This window comes from Macaca mulatta, chromosome 8, assembly GCF_049350105.2.
Source record: "Macaca mulatta isolate MMU2019108-1 chromosome 8, T2T-MMU8v2.0, whole genome shotgun sequence".
In the NCBI taxonomy this organism is placed as follows: Eukaryota; Metazoa; Chordata; class Mammalia; order Primates; family Cercopithecidae; genus Macaca; species Macaca mulatta.
The window spans coordinates 102,642,577-102,657,395 of NC_133413.1; positions in this window are offsets into that span (position 1 = coordinate 102,642,577).

Sequence of the window (14,819 nt, forward strand, 5' to 3'; positions counted from 1 at the left end):
ACAGTTCCACATGGCTGGGGAGGCCTCACAATCATGGCGGAAGGCAAGGAGGAGCAAGTCACGTCTTACGTGAATGGCAGCAGGCAAAGAGAACTTGTGCAGAGACATTCCTGTTTTTAAAACCATCAGATCTCTAAAAATTCCCATTTTTAAAACCAAAAACTTTCATTTTTAAAACCATCATTCACTGTCATGAGAACAGCCCACCCTCATGATTCAGTCATCTCCCACTGGGTCTCTCCCACAACATGTGGGAATTATGGGAGCTATAAGATGAGATTTGGGTGGGGACACAGAACCAAACCATATCAAGTACCAAGGAATTTGTGGCAATCTGTAAGCTGCCACACTTTATAATGTAATAGTGGCCATTAAAAAGTATTATACTGCTAATTATTGGATAGCAAAGAAAGTGATCATTTTCAGTAACATTATTTTGGTTGTGATTATAAGCAAAATAATTTGATTTTCAAGGAAATTCTAAAAGCTGAAAAATATATTACATAATGGTGGAATGTTTAATAAGTAAAATAAAAATAAAATAAAATGCTTCCATGGCAATTCATTTGAAGATCAGCAGGTATTTATAATGTTTTGAAAAGTTTATGAAAGCTGTTATCATTTTTATAGCTTTATTCTTGTGGGGATCAGAATACATTGAACTTCATATAACTTCAAAGTAAAAGAGAAATCAGTGACAGAAATTAGTTGAGGACAGAAGGGAATGCTGACATGTTTCTAGGAAAATCTATAGCCTAAGGGGATGGGAAGGAATGCAGAGTTAGAAAAGAAAAATATATACAAAAATAATGAGTAAAGAGGACAAAGGATAAACATTTTAAGACACATTCTAAGAAGAGAAAATATGGTCATTTACAAGGAAATGAGTGAAACTTGTAGAATATTGGATTATTATAATCCCACTATTAGGAGTTTACTTGAGCAAAATTTTGAGGTCATTGCTGTTTCAGAAATATCTGTGGAAACAAAACTTTAAAGATAGAAAGAATGATCAAACAAAATGATTAGAGTAATGGTCAGGTAACCTATGGAATATCAATTTACTAAAATATTATCTAATAATATGTTTAAAAGTTTAAAGACTGAGAAAAACTGTTTATATAACAACACTAATTGAAAAAGTAGAAACTCATTAGAATTAACATTGTATAGGCCAGGCATGGTGGCTCATGCCCATAATCCTAGCACTTTGGGAGGCCGAGTCAGGTGGATTGCCTGAGCTCAGGAGTTTGAGACCAACCTGGGCAACATGGTGAAACTCCATCTCTACTAAAAATACAAATTAACTGGACATGGTGGAGCATGCCTGTAGTCCCAGCTACTTGGGAGACTGAGGCACGAGAATCACTTGAACCCACAAGGTACAGGTTGCAGTGAACCAGCCACTGAACTCCAGCCTGGGTGACAGAGCAAGACTCTATCAAAACAAAAACAATGTATGAAATACACAAATAATAAAAATTGGTAGACAATTTAGACATGAAAATACAATCGAGGACGAGGGATAATGGTTTTAGTAGTTTTGCATAGTGTTACAAATTTTATATTATTAAGTAAGGAAGACTTAAACGAATTACTAAATATAGGAGAGTAAACCTTGGAATTTAAATTTTGAAGCCTTTTTATGTTTTATTTTTGTAGTTAAATGATTCATATTTTTCAAGATTATTTTAAAATATAAGGAGAAAAAGAAAATACGAAATTATATAGATCCAAAATGGTAAGATACCAATTTTATAAAATCACTCTCATTCTTAAGCAATCATGGTTTTGCCAACTACAGTATTCTAGTGGTAAAACAAAACTAACATCTTTTTAAGGACACACAGTTCAGTTCAGTACCCTTTAGCCACAACACCCAGTTGCCCTTCGCTCACATAGAAGGAGAAAGAATAATTATTCACAGGCTACTTCCTTAATACATGGCAATAAAACTAGGTCTCTAAAAATTGACTTTAAATATGTTAATTTGTAAATAGAAGAAAACTATTTTGAGAGCACTAGTTTTCTCTTATCTGGGAAGATCAGCTAAGGGAAAATGCAAGTATTAGTTGTATAATTTCAAGCCAGTAAAGCATTTAACACATAGAATCTGACTATCATAAATCATGTGTCTGCTTCAGATCATGTTATCCAGCAGACAATGTAAAAATCACACTTGTCTTTGTTGTTGTTGTTGTTGTTGTTTCTTTTTGTTTTTAAAGTGAATGCAAGTTTATTAAGAAAGTAAGGGAGTAAAAGAATGGCTTCTCCATAGACAGAGCAGCCCTGAGGGCTACTTGTGGTCCATTTTTTTGGTTATTTCTCGATATATGCTAAACAAGGGGTGGATTATTCATGCATCTCCTTTTTAGACCATATAGGGTAACTTCCATGACATTGTCATGACATGTGAATTGTCATGGTGCTGATGGCAGTGTAGCAGTGAGGATGACCAGAGGTCACTCTCATCACCATCTTGGTTTTGGTGGGTTGCAGATTTACTGCAACCTGTTTTATCAATGAAGTCTTTATGACCCGTATCGTACTCACTTCCTATCCCATCCGTGACTTAGACTGTCTAACCATCTGGGAATGCAGCCCAGTAGTTCTCAGTCTTATTTTACCCAGCTCCTACTCAATATGGAGTTGCTCTGGTTCAAATGCCTCTGATATTTCCCCCCTCCCTTTTACTAGAGACCCCTTAATCCTAAGGGTTGCAATGGGATGAAGATTCATCTTCTATAAATTCTTCATGCTGAATAGGGGTGATGATATTTCTGCCTATCAGAGTCTCTTATATTCAGGACAGAGGTGAGCTCAATCAGAAAGCATCAGCATGATAAGGGCCATTCATGACTCTTGAGTTCCAACAAAAGGTGTTATCCAGAAGATTAATAAATATTTAATTTAAGAAAATGTTGAGTAAGCTTATTCTGCATTCCCACACAAAGAGTACAATAGCAATATATCCCACAAGAGTAAAACAAACTACGTGAAATTATCCCAAGTAAACTAAATAGGAAGGCTTTCCATGAACTAGACAACTGTTGGAACCATGCTGATATGGAGCTGAATTGCTTCATATCAGAATTAGAATATTGATTCAGATTTTTACATTACGCATTCCTCTTGTTTCTTCTGAGCTGCAGTTAGAGATCACTGATTGTTTCATGGGAATAAGCAGTTAGTCTAAATTGCAGAAAAATAATAAAAAAAAATAAAACCAATGAGACTCTAATTTAATAACGAGTATACTTACCATAGTTCTTGAAACATAATTTTTCTCTCTCCAGTCTCCCATTTTTACTAAAGACAAATCATGGTAAAACCAATTTGCTTTGTTATACTTGGCCTGATTATATTCAAAAAGTGCAGCAAGAATAATTATTTTTCACATAAGCCCTTTTTAAATTGTCTTTGATGGAACTCTTTTCCACAGAAGGAATCTCAGATAAGACCTTTTTTTAAACTCAGCCCAGCCATGGGTGTGTACCCTGAAATATCTATGAATTAGGTAAATTCCTCTTCTTTTGAAGTTCCAAGATTACGTGGCGCTCCTGGGCCTGTGAGAAAGTGACAATCTTTACTTACCACAGGTCAGGAACGTTGTACGGGGACTGTGTAGACAAGGTATGAGGCTGGTTTTCCCAAGGGGCTTTCATTGACTCTACAAGTCAAGTTCAATTCCTTAAAGGAAAGCATGCCATTCCAGTCAAAGCCTTGGTAAAATAACCAGTTTCTTCAGTTGTGTCCTGTCACAAAAGAAAGTGGATCTTTTTTTTTTTTTTTTTTTTTTTTAGATGGAGTCTCACTCTTACCCAGGCTGGAGTGCAGTGGTGCGATCTCGGTTCACTGAAACCTCTGCCTCCCAGGTACACAAGATTCTCCTGCCTCAGCTTCCTGAGTAGCTGGGATTACAGGCATGCACCACCATGCCCAGCTAATTTTTTTGTATTTTTAGTGGAGATGGGGTTTCACTGTGTTAGCCAGGATAGTCTCTACCTTCTGACCTCATGATCTGCCCACCTTGGCCCCCCAAAGTGCTGGGATTACAGGCATCAGCCACCACGCCCGGCCAAAGAAAGCAGATTCATATTGCACTTATACAAATAACTATATTGTCATAAGTCAAAAATACAACTAGTTTCCAAGTTTTGGAGAAATCAGGTAGAAAGAAAAAAATATGCTCCAAATTTTGTTTGCAGGGGTATACTTTACTCAATAGCTATAGCCTGTAAATAGCTGAAAAGAAAAGTTTCATTGACTCTGAAAAACAAAACAAAGGATCAGCAACATTTTAAGCAAAGTAAAAAGGATTACTTCAGTTTTCTATTAATTTAGTCCATGCAGTTAACTCCTGTTCTGTTTGATATTCAGCTTTCCATGTGAGTCTTGAAAGTTTGTCCTCTATTCTAATGTTACAATTTCCAAAGTTACCAGAAATCTGAATTTAAAAACACATGTCAAAGTCCTATAGCTGACTATAAACCACCTTTTGAAGAAGATCAAAACAAGACAAGAGTTGTTGGTGGGTGACAAAGTCTTAGGACAGCCACTATTAAAGTCATAATTGACTAGGAAATTTTGGTTACCTCTATGGCACACAATGATTTTATGTAACAACTTTATTTATTATTTTTATTTTATAAAATACAAATACAGCCCAAAGAAAGCCAGTTTAATATTTGACAATGCTTCCTCTCTGACTTTTATACCAAATAAGCCAAATGTCACTATTGCATTAGTGCATTATTGTCAGACCCAATTCTCTATAAAACCTTATAGATAAATCTATCCTATTTTAATGTAAGATTCTCATAAACCTTTTATAACTCGTTACAATTTTTTGTTAAAGAACAGATCAGTGCTCTAAGAGAAAACTATTGTGCTTTTATTTCAATGTTCAATTTATAGAAAAAGTGATAAACACTCCTTTAGTTTTAGCCAATATGTTCACACACATAATTTCTTTTACAAGATGACTTTTTCATAGACCTTCCACAACTTGCTCAAACCTTCAGCTTTATCTTATCTAACTTAAAACAATCCTTTTTCCCTTTACTTTAAGCAAAAAAATTTATATTTCCATGCCTTCTTCTAATCTTTTACCAAAAGTATATTCTTCTTTTCTTATATGTCTTGCATGTGAAATCATTTCTTTAGTAGTCTGAATTACATGTTACAATGTTAACTCTTAGCAACTTTTACTTTGGGTGAAAACCTTGGTAAGTAAGGGATTTTAATTATGTACTAGATGTGGAGCCTAGGACATCAGACAGAAATAAAGACAAGAGCTGACTCTTTCCAGACTAGCTAGGGGCCATGGATCTCCACATGTCCCCAGGCCTTATCTAGAATGTAATGCTCCAAAGTAGGTAAGTTAAACAATTTTTAAAAGTAAAAGAAGTAGCTTATGATCTTAAAGCATTTAGCAAACCTAATACCTGACCTGCATAATTTAGACCAAATGTTTACATTTTTGAAGATATTTTTATTTTAACAATAATGTTTAAAACTGTCTTTATTTCCCAAAGGGTACTAAAGTCACATGAATTAAAATGGATTTTGCTTTTAACTTTCCTGACAAAATATTTTATTTAAGCACATTATTTTTAAATTAATCAAAGTTTTTTTTTTAAATATATCACACATACAGCACATGTAAATAGGCAGACAGAAGATTCAGTAGTTGCAACATTTTTCATTTGCCAGTTTTAGTTTCTTAATTGTATTACTGGCTTCAGGGTGGAGCCCTTAGAGGAACAGGGCCAGGAGAGCATGCAGTTTTTACAGCCCAATAAGCAGGCACAGCTAGAAGGCAAAAACAGATCTCTAGAAATTAAGGGTCCCATTTTTATACCAGATCCCAGATTCCCCCCAAAAAGAGGGAATCAGCCCATCCCCATGGAAGTCTTATCTCTCAGGGGGGCGTGGGGACATCTCGATACTTCCTAGGTGACCAAAAGCATGCTTCTCTGATCCAAATGTGCAAAGAGCCACATATCCTCCATAACTTTCATTAGCTTCTCCTACCTAGTTATTAGGTAACAGTTATTAGTTATTACACACCAAAACTCTTTCATAATGTAAAGTAATTTCCGATGCCCCCAAAAGTTAAAACCATCAGACAATGAAATGCAAAGCAGAACAGAACCTTAGATTTTGAGAGGGATCTATCTACTTCCAGTTCTTGGGGTTTCATGAGGGAAACAGAGGCTTTTCCCAAAATGGGATCTGTGGTGCCTCCTCCGTTTTTCCCAAGGAGTCCCAAGCTGTTAGAGCTTGAATATCCACTTTTAATTAATCTGACTTTTAACCACTGTGCTCTTAAAAAAGTCCTTTTAAATTTCTTATTACCCGACTTTAGTCAGGCCAAATGGCCAATATTTCTATGCTTAGAGAAAGGAAAATTCAAGACGGTTTGTGAAGCGGGAGAGAATCAACAAATGTAAAGGTCGAACAGATATCAAGTCAGAAAGGACTCATTTCCTAGCCAGGGATTGAACCCTGAACCCAGGCTGCCATTGTGAAAAGAGAAAGTACGGCCACATGGTTACAAGGTCAAGCTTCCAAGGACATACAAGACAAGAGGGAGACCTCATCTGGTTTCTTTTCAGGGACCTGAAACAAAGTTTGTATTAATAACTGACCAGTTTGTTGGGCCATCTTGAACAGTGGACTTATGGGATTCTAGGCCCACATTCTATCCTAAGGTGCCCCTCTTTCTGATAGAAAAATACAGAAACACAAATTCATAGCACAAAGTAGAACAGATTAACTTTAGCTTAAGACTAGCCTCACAAATACCATTCATTCGACAAGTTTGTGCACACAGAGAGAGCATGAGAGTGAGAGGCCAGGAATTTGACGGGTAAGAAATTCTTACCCTTTTGCTGGCATGTCAGGCTTCTGGGTTCCCTTTCCCTAAGTGGCCCTGGGGACCTGGCTGGCTGCACCACAGCCCTGGAGGCCAAGCCATAACACAAAGGAAAATTACTTTTTTCCTTTCTGGCCAGAGCAAAATACATGTGATAAAACATAGACGTTAGCCACTCCACTTAGCACCCAATATCAGACTGGAAAGTCTCACACTTGCCCCTGACTGGGCCCCATAATCATTAATCCGACCTCCAACAAGGATTTTCAACATGTGGTCTTTGGGCAAGATGGTCACTTCAAAGTCAGCCTATTGGTGCACTCAGATGATTTTCCTTTGGGTCGGGGTCTCCTTGGTATTGTCCCTCTTCCATGGTTTGCTAGAAAGATGTTACTGGACCCCACCACTTACCTGAAGTTAGCCTTTGAGTCAGGGGTTTCTCAGTATTGTCCCTTCTGTGGTCACCAGAAAGATGTTACCGAAAAGGTGTCCCTATCCAGAACCCGAGAGAGGGTTCTTGGATCTCATTCAAGAAGGAATTTGAGACAAGTCCATAGAGTAAAGTGAAAATAAGTTTATTAAGAAAGTAAAGGGAATAAAGAATGGCTACTCCATAGACAGACCAGCCTTGTCTTGTCTTTGCATCTTGAAGGGTAGTTGTGTCCTCTAATAGTTATAGGGACAAAGTTTGCTGAGCATAGACAAAAGAAATTTTGCCAATAGTTCAATTTCTAGGAACCTAAGAGATACAACTTGTGATGGTTAATTTTATTTGTTAACATGACTGAGTTAACGAATCTTCAGGTAGTTGGCAAAATACTATTCTGGGTGCATTTGTGTGGGGCTTTCTAGAAGAGATTCACATTTCAAACGGTACAACTGCGAAAGATCACTTTCACCAATGTGAGTAGGCATCATGTAATCCATTGAGGACCCACATAGAACAAGGTAGAGGAAAAGCAAATTCTCTCTGTTCTTCAGCCAGGACAATCACCTTGCTCCTGGATGTTGGAACTCCTGGCTCTCTGGCCTTCACACTCAAGGACTTACACCCCGCAAATCCCCTTGGGTTTCTCAGGCCTTTGGCCTTGCACTAAGTTACACTACTATCTTCCTTGGCTCCCAGGCCTTTGTGGTGAGACCGAATTAATTACCCCAACAGCTGTTCTGGTTCTCCAGCTTGCAGAACTCCTATTAGATATAGAAGTTCCAGAAACTTCTTAGTCTTTATTTCCTATTTCTCTTATGTTATTTTATGACTTTTTTTTTTTTTTTTTGCTTCCCATGTTTCAGTGTGGGTAAATTCCTCAATGTGACATTCCAGTTTACTGTTTTTCATTTGATTGTGCCTGTCAGTAATTTACCCTATTTATTATGTTTTCAACAATTGAACAATCGTATTTTTATTTTAAATATTTTTACTGGTTTTTCCCCACATTGCCTATTATTATTTTTTTCTGTCTGCTTTTGTATCATGTAACTTATGTTAGTTTGTAAGTTTGTTAGTTTATGGTAGGCTTGACAATTTCACACATAGGTTATGAAATGTGACTAATAAATCATAAGAATTTTATTTCTCATTCACAGCCTACTACAGTGTATTTGGTCCAGGTCATAGGGTACCTGTCTTTCCCACATTAATTTAGGAACTCAGTGAACTTCTGTTTTGTGACTTTCATCTGTTAGAACCAAAGTTGAGGCTGAAATACAGATGTAGAAGGGAGAAAAAAGCAAGGAGGAAGCATAACCCTGTCTACTACTAGCTTAAAATCTCTGGCATGAAATTGACCCATATCAGTTCTGCTCCTTTCCATCAACCCAAACTTACTCATATTGCCCCATCTACAAGGGAAGCAGAGACATGTAATCTAACCAGGGACCCAGCAACAAGGGGAGAATGGAATTTTTTTATTATTATTATTATTATTCCTAGCTGTGTCTGCCACAAATGCGGTCACTGTTCTTGTTCTTCTTAAGTAGGTGCTATTCTTATGTGTACATTTTGAGCATTTCTCATTATATATTATGAAAATCTTTGTGAAGCTTTTCACAAAATTAATTCCATCTGGAGTGAATTTGTATTACAAATTTTTCTGGCTATTTCTCTCATTTTTTTTGGTGTTTTACATATTGGATTGCATACTCATTTTTGAGGACAGGGTTGTTTTCATTTGCGTTTCTTTAATTTTGACCTCTGGCTTATCCTCCCTGTCCATTTATTGTTCAGATGACTCTAACTCAGCCATTAAGGCTTTCATTCCAAATCCATTTTTGTATTTCTAGAAGTTGTTTGTGATCTTCTTCCTCATGATAATATTGGCAGTATTACAGAGTAAGTTCCTAATTCAGTAGGTGTCTTGCCTTACTTTCTTTTTCAGTATGATGTGTCTCAGTCTTTTTAGATCCCTTGGCCTACAGATTTGTATGAAGTTATGTGCTCTGTATGTGGATAATCTGAGTTGTTATTTCACAGTCACCTTTTAGGAACCTATACAGATACATCTGAAGCCAAAGTGCAATGCTCTGAATGCATTACACTCGCTTTTATAATCATATTAATCTGCATAAAGCAACTCCTAATAAATATTAATAATACTAATTGTACACGTATGTCATAATAGTGGAGGAGGATTTAGATGAAAATACGTACATTAATTATTAAAGCATTTTACTCACTTATAGTGCATATTATAGACAACATTGAATTGAATCTTATGTATATTGCCCCCTTGCTCAATTTAGATGATTGTTGCTACTCAGGAGGCTGAGGCAGGAGAATGGCGCAAACCCGGGAGGCGGAGCTTGCAGTGAGCTGAGATCCTGCCACTGCACTCCAGCCCGGGCTACAGAGCAAGACTCCGTCTCAAAAAAAAAAAAAAAAAAAAAAAAAAAAAAAAAAAAAAAAAAATCTGCTACTCTAGGAATTTAAGAAAAGCTGCACAAAGGATTCTAACAAGAAATGGCCCAAAGGCATGAACTGATATTTTTACATGCTGACATTCTGGTTTACTTCTTTTTTTTTTCAACATGTTCTCTAAACAGCTTGCTTAGAAATGGGCAGTTCAATTCATAAAAGTTTAGTATTCAAATTCAAATGTATTTTTTCCCAAAGTGTGAATTGTAAGTTTTAAAAGCTATTTAATATCATTTAAAAGATAAAGAAGATGGACAGAATTATTTGCATGAATGAGTGAATTATTTGTTCATTCAATTTTTGTCACGATAGTCACAAAGTTGATGTAGAAACAAGAGAAAAAGGCAAAATTTCTACTTTTACGACAGCTACATAGTCTGGTGGGGCAAAAGCCATGCAAAGCGTGGATTATAACATGATTAGTTAAGTCTTGTAGTAGATTATGATATGAACAATGTTCTGTAAGCCCAGTAGAGGAGGAAGTGACCATTTTTAAAGAACTGTTGTGCTGGGAAAGTCATATTTTCACTAGGTTTTGAACATTGTACAGAAATCTGTAAGTGCCCTGGAGATGAGTACAACAACATTTGAAAAGGCCCAGAGTTGTCCAACAGAATGATCTCTTTTAGAAATGGCTAGGTGAGAAGGAGATGGAGGGGGCAGGAATCTGGGTTGAGCCCTCATGATTATTTAGGATGAGATTGTGAAGATCATTGTAAACCATGCTCTTCATGATTGGATTTCATCATGTCATAGAAAGAAAACAATGGAGATAATTAAGGAATATCACATAATTGAAAATGATCATTGGTAGCATAGAGAATTGAAGGAGAGAACTAGAAAGGAAATTTGGATGATATCCAAGTCTGACCTCTTTATTTTAAAGATATGTAATCAGAAAAGAAAATTTCAATGACTGCCAATGCTCATATTGTTCACTAGTAGCAGGATGGGCATTAAACATCATGGTTCAGAATTAGTCAAGTTTTATCTCCATTTACTAGGTTCATCTCGGATATGAGACTTCCCATTAATTAAAAAAAAAGAAATCAAATTCAATATAGAGTTGATGGTGGAAATACGGTGGTGAACAAGTCAGATGATTTCTATTCTGTACATAGAAAGGGTAAAGTCCTTCTTTTAGAGAAATTAACACAGGTAATTTGTAATAAAGGTGAGACTAGAATCCAAGTCTCAAATTATCAATAATGTTATCTTTTCATTTCACAATGCTTTCTCTTGCTCTGACTAAAAACAAATGAGACTTCAGCACATATTGTGACTGTGACCATAAGAAAAAAGCATCAGGCTGGGCGCGGTGGCTCAAGCCTGTAATCCCAGCACTTTGGGAGGCCGAGACAGGCGGATCATGAGGTCAGGAGATCGAGACCATCCTGGCTAATACGGTGAAACCCCGTCTCTACTAAAAAATACAAAAAACTAGCCGGGCGAAGTGGCGGGTGCCTGTAGTCCCAGCTACTCGGGAGGCTGAGGCAGGAGAATGGCGTGAACCCGAGAGGAGGAGCTTGCAGTGAGCTGAGATCCGGCCACTGCACTCCAGCCTGGGTGACAGAGCAAGACTCCGTCTCAAAAAAAAAAAAAAAAAAAAAGAAAGAAAAAAGCATCAGTCTAAGTTATAGCTTTGGGGAAGAGGTTTCTAATTAGTAGATTGCATTATTGGTTAATGTGAAAGCCACTTAATGAAATATCTTTATTTAACTGTGAATTAAATTATCACCATTATAATGTATTATGATACCAAATGATAAATTGCTGATAATAAAATAAGGATATATTAACTACACATGCAGAGTATATTTTAAAAATTGATTAATAATATTTCTCACCACTTACAGTTTTTTTATAGTAACAGCTTTATTGAGATATAGTTCACATATCATAAAATTCACTCTTTTCAAATCTGATTTAATCGGTTTTAGTGTATTTACAGAGTTGTGTGACGATCACCACTATCTAATGTTATCACATTTTTTATCACTTCAAAGAGGAACCCCATATCCATAAGCAGACATTCCTCATTCCCTTTTTCCCTTGGCCCTGGCAATGGCTAATCTACTTCCTATTTCTATGGAACTGCCTCTCTTGGACATTTTACATTATTTGAATTATACTACATGTGATTGGCTTCTTTTGTTTAGCATAATGTTCTCAAGATTTTTCCATGTAGCACTGGCATGTATTAGTTCATTCCTTCTTATTGCTAAAATAACATACCACTGCATTGGATACCACCTAACCATCAGTGGATTGACATATAGGCTGTTTCAGTTTTTGGCTATTATGAATAATGCTGCTGTGAACATTTATGAGATGTTTTGTGTGGCCATGTTCTTTCAGTTCTCTTCAGTTTATATCTAGGAGTATAACTACTGGATTATGCAGTAATTCTATGTTAAACATTCTAAGAAACTGCCAAACTATTTTCCAATGTGGCTATACAATTTTTCAACCTACAAGAAATGTATGAGTGCTCCAATTTTTCCACATCCTAGCCAACAGTAAGTATCATCTCTTTTCTATTGTCGCCATCCTAGTGGGTATAAAATGGTAAACACATCATGGTTTTGATTTGCATTTCCCTAATGACTAATCGTGTTGAGCATCTTTTCATGTGCTTATTAGCCATTTGCATGTCTTCTTTGGAGGAATGCCTATTCAAATACTTTGCCCATTTTTAAGTTGGGTTGTCTTTTTATTGATGAGCTGCTAAGAGTTTTTTTTGTATGTATTCTGAATCCAAGTCTGTTATCAGAGACGTGTGTTACAAAAATATTCTCCCAATCTGTAGAGTGTCTTTTTACTTTCTTAATTGCACAAACTTTAAAAGTTCTAAAGTACAACTTATCTATTATTTTCTTTTGTTGTCTGTGCTTTTGGTGCTAAATGTAAGAAACCATTCCCTAACTCAAGGTCACAAATATTTACTGTTACTTTTTCTTCTAACAGTTGTATAGTTTTAGATCTTACATTAAAGTCTATGCTGCACTTTGAATTGATTTTTTGTTTGTAATATGAGGTAGGAGTTAAAATTTATCCTTTTGCATGTGAATATTCAGTTTTCCCAGCACCATTGACTGAGAAACTATTATTACTCCCATAAAATTGTACTGGTATCCCTATGGAAAATCAGTTGACATAAATGTACAGTTTATTTCTGGACACTCAATTCTGTTCATTGTCCTGTATGTCAAGTCTCATTCCAGTGCCAAATACTCTTGATTACTATGAGTTTGTAGTCAGTTTTTAAATTGGAGAGTGTTAATTATCAAGACTTGTTTTCCTTTTTGAAGATTGTTTTGGCTATTCTGAGACCCTTGAAATTCCATATGAAATTTAAGACAAGCTTGTCCATTTCTGCAAAGCAGCCATCTTTTGATAAAGATAAAGATGTAGATTTTAATAAAGATTGTATTAAATCTGTAGATCATTTTGGGGAGTATTGCTATCTTAACAATATTACGTTTTCATATCCATCAATATTGGATGTCATTTTTTATATGTACCTTAAGTTTTGGGATATATGTGCAGAATGTGCAGGTTTGTTACATAGGTATACATGTGCCATGGTGGTTTGCTGCATTCGTCAACCCATCATCTATATTAGGTATTTCTCCTAATGTTGTCCCTTCCCTAGACCCCCACTCCCTAACAGGCCCTGTTGTGTAATGTTCCCCTCCCTGTGTCCATGTGGTGTTTAGTTTTCTGTTCCTTTGTTAGTTTGCTGAGAATGATGATTTCCAGTTTCATCCATGACCCTGAAAAGGACATGAACTCATCCTTTTTTATTGCTGCATAGTATTCCATGGTGTATATGTGCTGCATTTTCTTTATCCAGTCTATCATTGATGGGCATTTGGGTGGGTTCCAAATCTTTGCTATTGTGAATAGTGCTGCAATAAGCATATGTGTACATGTGTCTTTATAGTAGAATAATTTATAATCTTTTGAGTATATACCCAGTAAGGGAATTGCAGGGTCAAATGGTATTTCTGGTTCTAGATCCTGGAGGAATTACCACAGTTTTGTGCAATGGTTGAACTAATTTGCACTCCTACCAACAGTGTAAAAGTGTTCCTATTTCTCCACATCCTCTCCAGCACCTGTTGTTTCCTGACTTTTTAATGATCACCATTCTAACTGGCATGAGATGGTATTTTATTGGGGTTCTGATTTACATTGCTCTAATGACCAGTGATGATGAACTTTTTTATACATTTGCTGGCCACATAAATGTCTTCTTTTGAGAAGTATCTGTTCAGATCCTTCACCCACTTTTTGATGTGGTTGTTTTATTTTTCTTGTAAATTTGTTTAAGTTCCTTGTAGATTCTGGGTATTAGCCCTTTGTCACATGGATAGACTGTAAAAATTTTCTCCCATTTTATAAGCTGCCATTTCACTCTGATGATAGTTTCTTTTGCTGTGCAGAAGCTCTTTAGTTTAATTAGATCCCATTTGTCAATTTTGGCTTTTGTTGCCATTGCTTTTGGTGTTTTAGTCATAAAGTCTTTGCCCATGCCTATGTCCTGAATGGTATTGGCTAGGTTTTCTTCTAGGGTTTTTATGGTGTTAGGTTGTACGTTTAAGTCTTTAATCTATCATAAGTTAATTTTTGTATAAGGTGTATGAAGGGGTCCAGTTTCAGTTTTCTGCATATAGCTAGCCAGTTTTCCCAACATCGTTTATTAAATAGGGAATCCTTTCCTCATTGCTTGTTTTTGTTTGGTTTGTCAAAGATCAGATGGTTGTAGATGTGTGGCATTATTTCTGAGGCCTGTTCTGTTCTGTTGCATTGGTCTATATGTCTTTTTTGGTACCAGTACCATGCTGGTTTGGTTACTGTAGCCTTGTAGTATAGTTTGAAGTCAGGTAGCGTGATCCCTCCAACTTTGTTCTTTTTGCTTAGCATTGTATTTGCTATGAGGGCTCTTTCTCATTCTATATGAAATTTAAAGTAGTTTTTTCCAATTCTGTAAAGAAAGTCAATGGTAGCTTGATGGGGATA